This window comes from Lolium rigidum, chromosome 4 (genome assembly GCF_022539505.1).
Source record: "Lolium rigidum isolate FL_2022 chromosome 4, APGP_CSIRO_Lrig_0.1, whole genome shotgun sequence".
NCBI classification, from domain to species: domain Eukaryota; kingdom Viridiplantae; phylum Streptophyta; class Magnoliopsida; order Poales; family Poaceae; genus Lolium; species Lolium rigidum.
In genome coordinates this window covers 159,758,205-159,771,029 of record NC_061511.1, presented here as the reverse complement: position 1 = coordinate 159,771,029, position 12,825 = coordinate 159,758,205, and positions in this window count along the sequence as shown.

The following is a 12,825-nucleotide window of genomic DNA, read 5'->3' as shown; positions in this document are numbered from 1 at the left end:
CAAGGATCATCCCATATGATCCCAAGGTTCTCTCCGGTTCACCTCCGAGGGAGTTCCCCCCTACATGCGAGATCCGCCTAAGTGTAGGAACCCCCGTCCGAGAAGCCGGACACACCCGGGGGGTACCATTGGATATAGAACCATCTCAAATCACTTTTGTGCATGCCATGTGGACACACACAAGTTTTGGGGCTATTCCCTAGATCCGATGCTCGATTTCTGACGAAACCCTAGTTCTGTTGACCGCGCTCGTCTACCCCTTTGACCGCATCCCATCGGGGTCCCCGGTGGGCGTATGCCTCCATTTGAGCTTGGTTAGGTCATAGGTACATGTGGAAACAAGGATCATCCAATATGATCCCAAGGTTCTCTCCGGTTCACCTCCGAGGGAGTTCCCCCTATACATGCGAATCTGCCTTAGTGTAGGAACCCCTGTCCGAGAAGCCGGACACACCCGGGGGGGTAGCATTGGATATAGAACCATCTCAAATCACTTTTGTGCATGCCATGTGGACACACACAAGTTTTGGGGCCATTCCCTAGATTCGATGCTCGATTTCTGACGAAACCCTAGTTCTGTTGACCGCGCCGTCTACCCCTTTGATTGCATCCCATCGGGGGTCCCCCGGTGGGCGTATGCCTCCATTTGAGCTTGGTTAGGTCATAGGTACATGTGGAAACAAGGATCATCCCATATGATCCCAAGGTTCTCTCCGGTTCACCTCCGAGGGAGTTCCCCCCTATACATGCAGAATCTGCCTAAGTGTAGAACCCCCTGTCCGAGAAGCCGGACACACCCGGGGGGTAGCATTGGATATAGAACCATCTCAAATCACTTTTGTGCATGCCATGTGGACACACACAAGTTTTGGGGCCATTCCCTAGATCCGATGCTCGATTTCTGACGAAACCCTAGTTCTGTTGACCGCGCGGTCTACACCTTTGTCTGCATCCCATCGGGGGTCCCCCGATGGGCATATGCCTCCATTTGAGCTTGGTTAGGTCATAGGTACATGTGGAAACAAGGATCATCCCATATGACCCCAAGGTTCTCTCCGGCTCACCTCCGAGGGAGCTTCCCTGAGACTGCATCCCTTTCGTGCTACTTCTCTCCTGCCCTTTTTTCCCGCCCACCCTTTCCCGCTGCTTCTCTCCCGCCCTTTTTTCCCGCCCACCCTTTCCCGCTCCTTCTCTCCCGCCTTTTTTCCCGCCATGATTTCCCGCTAAGTTTTCCCGCCCATTCTCTCCCGCCAAGTTTTCCCGCCGTTTCAGCCCCTCGTCGGCCTATATATAGCCATGTCTTCTCCACTAACAGCACCAGCAACATTTCTCCCTTCATCACTTCTCTCATCCAACAGAACCACAAAATCCTCTGAGCTGAGCTGCCGCTGAGATGGCTCCTCGTCGCCGTAGCAACACGGGCTTCATCGGCGTTCGCCTGCGGCCTGCGGGACATTTCGCGGCTGAAATCACCGCCGGTGGTACGCGTGTGTGGCTCGGCACCTTCTACACGAAGGAGGCTGCTGCCCGCGCATACGACGTTGCGGCTTGGAGGTTTGGCCGGCAGCGTCACGAAATAACTTCCCGGAGGTCAGGTCTCCGACGGAAGCTCAGAGTCTCTCTACTGAGCCGCTACTTCGCTCACAGGGTGAAGGGCGGCGGTATAGGTCTGGCCAGCGGCGGATTGATACCACCGAGGCGGACGAGCAGTTCATGGCACAGTGGCGCAGAGACCATCCCGGAGACGTCGAGGCGATACGCGCATTCTGGAAGGACAAGCAGGCGTACAGGAGAGAGAGAGAGGAGGGCGGGAAAGCGACAGAGGAAGGCCGAGGTTGAAGCAGAGTAAACCAAAGGAGAGGCGTCGACATGGGGGGAGAATGATGAACGGTGGTCGTGGAACCTCACAACCACCGCTTCAGAGGACACCCCCAGCGAGGACGAAGATTTCGACTTCTGATTAATATGTGTGTGTGTCGAGTCTGTGTGTCTAGCGGGTCATGCGTCGACCGAGTGTTAAGTGCTTTGTTCGTGTGTGGGTGTAGTTCTTTAAATGTTTTGATTTGTGTGTGGGTCTAGTTCTTTAAGTGTTTCGGTTCCTGTGTGGGTGTAGTTCTTTAAGTGTTTTGGTTCCTGTGTGTGGGTGTAGTTCTTTAAGTGTTTCGGTTAGTGTGTGGGTCTAGTTCTTTAAGCGCTTTGGTATGTGTGTGGGTCTAGTTATTTAAGTGTTTTGTATCGTGTCTGGGTCTTAAGTTCTTAAATGTATCACTTTTGTGCATGCCATGTGTACACACACAAGTTTTGGGGCCATTCACCCCCTCCGAGGCTCGATTTCTGGCGAAACCCTAGTTCTGTTGACCGCGCGGTCTACCCTTTGACTGCATCCCATCGGGGGTCCCCCGGTGGGCATATGCCTCCATTTGAGTTTGGTTAGGTCATAGGTACATGTGGTAACAAGGATCGTCCCATATGATCTCAAGGTTCTCTCCGGTTCACCTCTGAGGGAGTTCCCCCAATACATCCAAAATCTGCCTAAGTGTAGAACCCCATGTCCGAGAAGCCGGACACACCTGGGGGGGTAGCATTGGATATAAAACCATCTCAAATCACTCTCCGATCCTTGATTTCTGGAAAACCCTAGACCGGGGTCCCGGCGGGGGATCTATACCGCCCTTATACATATATATATATGTTTCCCGCAAAGGGGTTCGCCAAAATTGCAGTGAGAAAGAAATAAACAAAAAAATGATTGGGATTAATAATTATATGGGTAATAATTATCTCATGCAAAAAAATGAAAAAACAAAAAATGTGCATAATTGGCTGTGCCGACGGCCTTGGTTGTGCCGTGGGTCACCGTCGGCACAGCAGAAGGGGGACCCAGCAGTCAGTCCCTGTGCCGACGGCCGCCGTTGCGCTGTGGGCTACCGTCGGCACAGTGCAGACGACGCCGTGACAGTTTAACGGCTGGGCCCGCCTGTCAGCACGTGTACCGACGGTCGTGGTTGTGCCGACGGTGACCTTCGGGCGCCAACTTCCTGTGCCGACGGTCCGGTTTGCGCCGACGGTGGCCGTCGGTGTAGACAGCAGTGTGCCGACGGTGACCGTGCGCCGACGGTCAGCTCCGTCGCCGGTCGACGAGGGCCTCTGTGCCGACGGCTCCGACATTTGGCCGTCGGCACATGGGCTGGCCGTCGGCACATGCCGGCTCTCCCGTAGTGGTGCAAATTACTAGGTCTGCCCATGTACCACTGGGTAGATATCATACATATGATGGAGAGGGATAGGGAACAACCTTTGAAATTGAGGGGTACACGCCACCCAGAAGTACCGTTGCTCACATAGTCGACGCCCATGATGAATTTGATGATGCTGCTGAGATGGATATCATAATAAGGAAATGAAAAAAGCTAAAGTGAGAAGCTTAATCCAAAGGAGGTGCTTCCGAGAAAATATTCGGGAAATAAGTGCCAAGTAAATGTAGGGAAGAAGGTTTCTACATTTCAAGTGGGCTACATGCTTCTAGCTATGCATACGCCCTCTGTCGAGGATAGGCTTAGAGAAGAAATCATGGGGTGAGAGGTCCGAGGAGGCCAATGAGGGCATGCCCTCGCTGTTGGCAAAATCTGTGCCCACATGTGTGTTCTCTGACTTGATCACCACGGCAGATTTCTGCCTCGCGACCTTAAAACAAGAGGTTTCTTCTGCCACGGCAGAGCTTTCATAGCTTTTCTCTGCGGCGACAGAGAATGCTGCCGCCGCCTCTTTTCCACGTACGTCGACATGTTCACGGTCTAAGGATCACGAACGTGTTTTTCTGTAGTCAGTAAAGGAGAAGTTTCCGGGGGATAATGTTATGTGATCACTCCTCCCAAAGGATAAATAAAGTCAGTGTCATTTTCACCTCTTATGACCGTCTTGCCAGAAATAACTTCAAACCGTGTGCAAAGGGCCAATGGCACGCTTGCTTGATCTCTCGTCACCATTGATGCATGCTAACCATGGAAAAATATAGCGCGCTATTTCGGCGCTAATAGCACACTATAGCGTTTCTAGATAGCCCACGCTATATCATTCCGGCGCTATAGCGTGCTATAGGCGCTATTAGCGTGCTATAATAGCGTATTTTTTGGTCGACGCTATTTTATTATAGCGCGCTATTTTTTTCCTTGATGCTAACCTTACGCAATATAACCAACGGGGTTGTCCTCACCTTCTACACCTTTGTCCTCGGCAAGGTCGAACTATGTTAGACGGTAGGAGGCCGATGATGTACACAAGTTTTCGCCGAGGAGGGAGTGCATTTCGTAGCACATTCTCACCGTGCTTGCCAAAACGAAGGGCGCTTTCTTGGGTGGGTGTTACTTACATACGGACATCATTGCCTTTGGCGGTATTCCTGTGAGTGGAACTCGATCAAGTGAGACGATCAAAGGCCAACCGCATGCAGCGGCGCCTCATTTCGAGCAGGCTCATAAGACTGCACAAGACAGGGATCGGTCAACAATTGCAGGTACCAATTTATCTTCATAGTTTTCTATTGCCTCTATATCGAATGAAGTGGTAGTGGCTAGGGGAGCTATTCTAGGAGTTTCACCAGGTGCTTCACCGAGTCAAATAGAAGATTCAGTAAACAAAATTAAGGATGTCGATCTTCAGAGGACTTTAAATATGTTGCAGTATAATGAAAATAAGATTAAAAAAGGGACTCCAGTTCTAGTAACTTAGTCATGTATAGATCTAACGAGCTAAGAGTAACTCTAACAGTTACGAAAAACGAGCCGGAACCAAAAAAATTCAGCGAGTTTACGTGTTCATGCCGAAATAGGTCCAGAACGGAGCCTAAACTCGCGGCCTGTCCCGTAAACAGAGTTCGGGGGCCCGAGAAACTCGGCGACCGCCCCGTATTAAAACGGGCCACGGAGGGGAGTTCGGTTTCCAAACCCTACTCCCCTCCGCCGCTACCACTCGCTTCGCCGCCACTAGCCACCTCTCCGGCGAGCAATCCAGCGCGCAGAAGCGATGCTTCGCCCCAGCTCCGTGACGCCATGGCTTCGCGTGGTAGCTCTGCAGGGGGTGGAGCGGGATTGGGCGGCGAGGACTCGTCGCCGCCCCCCTTATGGTGCTTATTGGAACGCCGACTTCACACTGTTGGGGAACCCCAAGAGGAAGGTATGATGAGCATAGTAGCAAGTTTTTCCTCAGTAACAAACCAAGGTTTAATCGACCAGTAGGAGAAAGAAGTGACTTCTGAAGGTGTTGCTGGCTGACTAGTGGCAGGACGCACTACCAGCGTTAGCAACAACGTGGAACCTGCACACAACACAACCAAAGTAATTTGCCCCAACTTACAGTGAGGTTGTCAATCTCACCGGTTTGCTGAACACAAAGAATTAGACGTATCGAATGGAAGAAGATGTTTGCAGAAAGTAAAATAACAGGATGCAGATGAATTTATCAGTAAAGGAAATATGACCGGGGTCCACAGTTCACTAGAGGTATCTCTCCATAAAGAAATAGCATGTTGGGTGAACAAATTACAGCTGGGCAATTGATAGAATATCGACCAATACATGACAAGATGATTACTTTGAGATTTGATATGAGCATTACAACATAATACATAGACTGTAGTCCAACTGCATCGATGACTAATAAACCACCTTCAGGTTATCGTCCGAACCCCTTTCAGTATTAAGTTGCAAGCAACAGACTATCGCATTAAGCGATGTGTGTAAAGTAAACAATAGAATTACCCTTGGATAAAACATTGTTGTTTTCTCCCTAGTAGCAACAACACTCTACAATCTTAGAAGTTATAAAGTCACTCTTCAAGAAACTAGAGGCATGAACCTACTGCCGAGCATAAATACTCCCTCTTGGAGTCACAAGTGTCCACTTGGCCAGAGTTTCTACTAGCAACGGAGAGCATGCAAGATCATAAATAACATATGCCATGAATATATAATCAATCTCAACATAGTATACAATATTCATCGGATCCCAGCAAACTAAACATATATGATTACATAAAGATGATCTTGATCATGTAGGGTAGCTCACAAGATCGATACATGAAGCACACAGTGGAGAAGATAACCATCTAGCTACTGCTATGGATCCATAGTCTAGGAATGAACTACTCACGCATCACTTCGGAGGCGGGCATGGCGATGTAGATGCCTCCGGCGATGATTTCCCCCTCCGGCAGGGTGCCGGGAAGAGCTTCAGAATCCCCCGAGATGGGTTCTGCGATGGCGGCCGCGACAGAACTTTTCGTGGATGTAGGCTCGGGTATCTAGGGTTTTCCCGAGAAGATGTATAAATAGGCGGAGGATTTAGGTCGGTGGGGCGCCTGGTGGGCCCAGACCTACCCTAGTCGCGAGCCAGGTCCAGGCCGCGCCTAGGGGTGGTCTGGCTGCCCTGCTGCTCCTCTTCGACCCCCTCTGGTCTTCGTCTTTGTTTCGGTAAAATATTGACTTCGGCTTCTGTTTCGTCCAATTCCGAGAATATTTCATGTACAACTTCTCTGAAATTCAAAAAACAGCAGAAAATAGGAACTGACACTGTGGCATCTTGTTAATAGGTTAGTGCCGGAAATCATGTAAAAGTGCAACGAAGTGTAAACAAAACATATATGAATTGTTGTAAAACAAGCGTGGAGCATCAAAAATTATAGATACGTTTGAGATGTATCACCCCCCCGTGTTCCGCACGGAGGCGGAACGACGCAAGTTCAACCTGTCGGAGGGCGCGCGCAAGCGCAGCGCCTGCCGGTGGACGAACTAGGGGCTCACGCCCCTCGGGAAGCTCGCCAAGTACGGAAACAACTACGGCAAGGGCTCCTCCTCTGGCGGTTCGAGACGCCCACCGCGCCCGCCCGTCTACGACAGCTCCGAGGAGGAGGAGCTCGTCGCCGCGCGGGAGCCGACGTTCTCCGCGGGAGACTACGTCCACTGCTCCGACGAGGAGGACGCTTGATCGCGCAGGTGGCGGAGATCACGGAGGCGCAGGCCCGCACTCGCTTCCGCCAGGAAGAGGCCGACGCCGTCCGCCAAGTGCGGGAGTACGAGGCGGTGCCCCGGGAGTAGCGCGTCTGCCGCGTCAAGCTCGAGATAGTCGAGCTTGACTCCGAGTAGGAGCTCTTCACCGTCCTCCGCGTCGACGCCGTCCTCCGCCTCGACGCTCAAGCTCCGCCACCACCGGCACCGCCGCGCGCAGAGGTCATTCGGGCCTCATTTTGCTCAGAATCATCTCGTGCGGTTAGGGCTAGTATCTAATTTAGGTTTGTAGTTTATATTTTGTTAATTTTTATGCTCAATCAGAGCATCAAACTACCATCTATATATGATCATCGACGAATTCTCCCGCGACAATTCAATTGTGTTTTTTCAGTTCGTGTTTTACGGGTTCTGTTTTGCACCAGCTTCAAAGTCATCCTAAGCCACGTTTTCGGAAGACTGGATACAGCTTTTTCGGTTCCGAATTTTTCGGTTAATGTTAGAGATGCTCTAAGTGTTGATTTAGAGGAAGAGGACAAACAAGGCGGTCATAAGGATCTTACTTTTCCTGTTCCTAGGGTTAACCGTGTTTATAAGAGAAAGATCAAATACGTTTCAGTTGTTAGAAGAACTAGAAATCCTCTTAGGTCAAAAGAGGTTCTCAGCGAAAGAGAGTGTTTAGAACAGTGACGGGTTCAAGGATCCGGAAAAACATTCAGTTGTGCATGAAATAATTAGAGAGAATAGACTAGAATTCTTCGCTGTAATAGAAACATGGAGGGGTAGTTTTTCGGCACCTTTAAAAAAAATTGGTGGCCTAGACTATATATGTTACCAGTTTACCACCTCTAAGTAGATCTGGGGCCATTCTGATAGGTTTCAATTCACAAACCCTTTTAGTAAATAGTTTTGTTGTTGGAGATAGATGTGTAAGGTTTCATCTGTCTTCTAAATCTGACAGTTTCGAACGATCTTTAGTTGTGGTTGATAGTGCAGCTCAGGATGCCTAGAAAGGAGAGTTCTTAGCAAAGGTTGTGCATATTTGTGATGATGATTCTTCGCATATGGTTTTTGGGGTGATTTTAATATCATTCGACACCAAAGAGGTGAAAACTAATGTTAACTTCAATACCAAATGGACTAGTTGAATGCTCGTGCGTTGCCACGGTCCTTACATTTTATTTTCTCACATCATATGTCAATACAATATAAAAATTCACGTGTATAAAAAATGTCACATGGTATTTTCATCAGAACATGAGGATTCAACTTCACATTAAGTGATACCCAATAAAAGTTGTGACTAAACATTCATAGCTAATGGATAGTTCTAACACACTATGCCTGCTCCGGTGACATTTCTATTGATCAGTTTTTTAAAAAAAAATTAAGATGTTCAATTGGAATACGATGTTGTAACCTCAAATTACCCAACATCTTTTATAAGGAGTCCATAAAATTTGCGTTGGAGTTTGAAACAAAAAAAAATACATGACAAAATCTGATGGCACATATACCTATTGCAAAGGAAAAAATTATTTGTGTAACTGAATTGCACACATCAAACTACTAAAATTATAAAATATTTAGCAACTATACTTTAACCCGGTGAAAGAAGATCAGCAAAAAGTTAGAGACAATGGAAACTAAAATCATGAATACACATGTGCGCCCAAGAATCAGCAGAAAGCAACTTGTCAATTCTCCGCAGCAGTGAAATAAAGACACTCTCCCTGCTAAATAGCACTTGTTATTTTTTTTTGTGTTAAATACCATACTTTGTCGCACCTTCAAAATCTAACCAATATCGTTGCAGTGTGGTCCCTTGTTCAAATATTCTACTGTCTCTCCACAACGATCTTTCCTGACAATAGAGCAATATGTTGTTAAGGGAATATGTGCAGTTTCATTTTCACATCTCATCCTCACAACATACAATATATCAATAAATGATACATATTTTCTTATACAACAAACTTTTTTTTCCAAATAATCATCGACTCATGAAAGTTTACTTGAGGGTTGTGGCTAAACTGAGTTGTACCCACAGTCCATAAAGAGTGCAAGAAATTGGGCATGTAGCCAATAAAGTGAAAAACAGTCAAATCCCATAAGTCACGTTCCTTGCACAACTCCCAATTAAAAAGCAACACCAATAACACACAATTTATTAAACATTTAGACCTTACTTACTCATAACAAAGTTGAGAGATATTCTTTTCACAATGCTCTAACATGCAAACAAAAGGTAGTTGATCCCCGTTACACCAAAGTTTCAATCAAATAGTTCGTGTTTTGTCTAGAAAAATAGGCAAATTTGAAATACACATGATAGATGATATATAATGGGATCAACACTGGGATGGTACGAAAGATTAAATTTATGACCCTGCGAACTCGAAAAAGGGAAAACACAAAAATAATTACTAAGCTAATGGCACAGAGGAGTTAAGTAGCCTCTAAATTTTTTTGGGTCTGAACTAATGACACAAGGAAGTAAAGTAGCTCACATATGTATGTTTTTTTTTTTATTAGAATACCAAAATTGGCAAAAGGAGGGAAAGCATAAAATGGTTGTTTGAAGGAGCGGGAGTTATAGAGAGGTTAACCCATGTTAGGAGAAAGAAAAATGGAGAGTTTTACCTGTGTATTGACAGCAGAATGAAGAAACTCGGAGGGAGGGGCACCTCTCTCTTTGTCAATAGAAGCTCCTCCTAATTACAAACAACCAAGAAATCAATCTCCAGAAATAACAAGCTGGAAGAATAGAATGCTTCGAGAAGACTTGCGGTGCAACAAGAACCCGAACATCTCAGGCCTATGATTTGCACCGCAAGCTCACGAAAATCCCCTCGCGAAAAAGCTTTGACTTCACAATCATGTGAAGTGGGCAAGCAAAAAAACTATTTCCTATATCCCCTTTATGGACGTCAAGTTCTTGTAAGTTTGCCAAACTAATTTTTTCAAATTTAGAATATGCAAGTAAATTTATAACTTCCTCTGCGCATGAAGTAGCTCTTAAAAAATACACCAGGATTGTAATAAAACAATTTATGATGTACATAAGAGAGTTGTCTAGTGATCAAAATGAGTCGCGCTTGTAGGGATTACTATTGTAAGCATTGAATCAAGGATTCATATTGTTAAGAGAATATTACCTTCTCAATGTTCTCTATGACTGCATATTTCCGAGCACATTTGAATATTTCCTTGATATCTACACCATTGAATCCTTCCGTGAATTTGGCATTCATGCCATCCATCTTTGTCCGTACTTAGCCGATTCAACAATCTATCATCAGCACCACCAGCATCACCCTGGCTGCCTCCGCTCTGTAATAGGAGAAAAATTTGAAGACATGGAAAATGTGGAACCAAAGTGAGTCGCATCTCAAGCCTTCCGATTTAACGCGTACCTAATCGGTACCTGATACCCAACAGAGGTCATGGAAGACACATCTGAATCCTTCCGATTGAGATCGTACCTAATCCGTACCTGATACCCAGCCAAGGTCGTGGGCACCTCGCTCGATCGGGCAAGCTTATGTCAAGCTCGGGCAGAACACAGCCTCACTTATTAATTTTCAAAGCCTACAAAACTCTTCCCTTGTCATCATTGCATCTGTATATGATTTCCTACTTTTATATGTGTGTGTTCATGCAACACCGGCAGGCACCGTATAATACTGCTTTAGTAAAGAATCGTTCATAAAATATTGTGGAATCTCCACGTCTTGCATCCATTTTACTAAAGCGATAAAAAAAGGAGAATTGCAATATTAGAGGAAAAGGACAAAGAAGTGTGCATGGATATAAGCCATGACCATAACTCATATACAAACCAGAAACAAACCAGAAACGATTTTCTCAAACATAATTTCTAGGGCGAAAGAAAAAATCAAGAAAATCACAAGTGCATTGTATATTTAAATCAGTTTGATGCCACTACGCTCTTACCTGATTATATTGTCGATGCGGACCTGAAGCTAATCAAAAATTTCTAGTTAACCCACTTGTACAAGTTGTAGAAGTGACCCTTTTCTATATACATGGATATGTTATTTTATAGCAGAGTATTTTACATTATACTAATCACGTAGAAGTGGCTCTTCGTAGATGCAAGCCATAGTCACTCACTTCCATGAAAGATGTAAATTTCAAGGAAAAATATGGAGAATTGCAATATGTGCATATAAAAGATATTGTAAAATTCTGGTAACAAACATGCTGATGAACTTGAATTCCATTGGAAGTCTTCCTAATTCTTACCTGCTTGGTTCTCGTACAAATGGAATAAGGGCCTTGAAACCGTTTCCATACACAATTTCCATCTGAAAAAGTTTGAGGTAAAGGATAGGAGTATTGGCATTTAATTTAGTGGCAAAGGAGTTACATGAATAAGTGGTAATAGTATACCGTTTTAAATAGTTAACCTCTCTTGGTATATCCATAATGATCACAAGTTCACAACTACTCTATCTTGAACATGCATACTATGTCTAGATAGATAGACAAAGGAGAAATAAAATGCTAGCCTAGATTAGTGCCATGTAAGAAAGTAGAGTACCACTGAAGTCAGATTGGGTTCTATTGATAGTTAATGTCACCTCATAAATTCTCATATCTACTATCGATGCAGTCATTTTGTAATAATGTGAAAAGGCACTATTGTGTGATATCTCCTAAGAAATCTTACTGTGCCTGAGTTGTAGATGAACATGAGAATATATATATGGAACACATGAATGGATTAGTTCAGATACATGTACTCTGGCGCAATATTATGTTTAGGTAGACGTCTAGCATTATCAGACATACAGAATGAGCCACTATTAAAAGCGTCAAAATAAAGGTTATCTCTAAGCCAATTGGTGGGCCCATTACAACCACCGCAACAAAGATGGATTTCTATATCCGTTCAAACATCTTTAGCTTTTCATAATTGTATGATACATTCCATTAAGAAGGTTTTTCCATGAGCGCAAAATAGATTATATCTCCTTCCTCGCTCTTGCAAGCAGACAATCTCATGCAATTCTAAGTCAATCCAGAATACTATATGATGACTTATTTATTGGTAACTTCAATTGCACCTAGCATAATAAATATCAACTGAAGTTCTACTAAGAAAAACAAATTTTGCAGTTGCATTGGCCGGCAACTACACCATCACACCAATTCTGGCGGACCTTGTCACTGTACTGATGCTTGCATTCATTCTTGCACGAAAGTTTGTTGCAAAATACAAGACGAAAACGAACCACCTTACAGTTCTCTGTGTACAACAAACAAAATAAAAGTCACACCGTAATAGTGATAAATTGATCTTGATGTCATGGCTTGTTATACCATTGCATAAAAGTTTCAAACTGTCGAAGACCTCAGTGACATGAATGTGCATCAACATCATATTTATAAAATCTGAAGTGAGTATTATCTTGAAATGTTATGAGATATGTCTAGGTTTCCTTTGAAACAAGGTATAGCCAAGAAAATCTACTACAAGAAATAAAATAGAGAACAAACCTGCAGACGTAGTGCTTCCAAACAACACAAGCACCACCAGAATGCAAGCGAGGGTAGATAATCTTCCATCCATTCTTGAATTCCACATCATAAGGTTGCCAAAGGGACTATTTATAATGTGAAGGTGATATGGAGTGACGTGACATCCCAATCTTGTAGAGAAAGACACAAAACAATACATCCAAAAGATATAATCAGTAAGTACAAAGGGATGGTCATAGAGAGGGGCATACCGACACTATATTACTACCAAAGGATATGGAATGACGTTCAATCTCTAGACTTGTAGAGGTAGAAA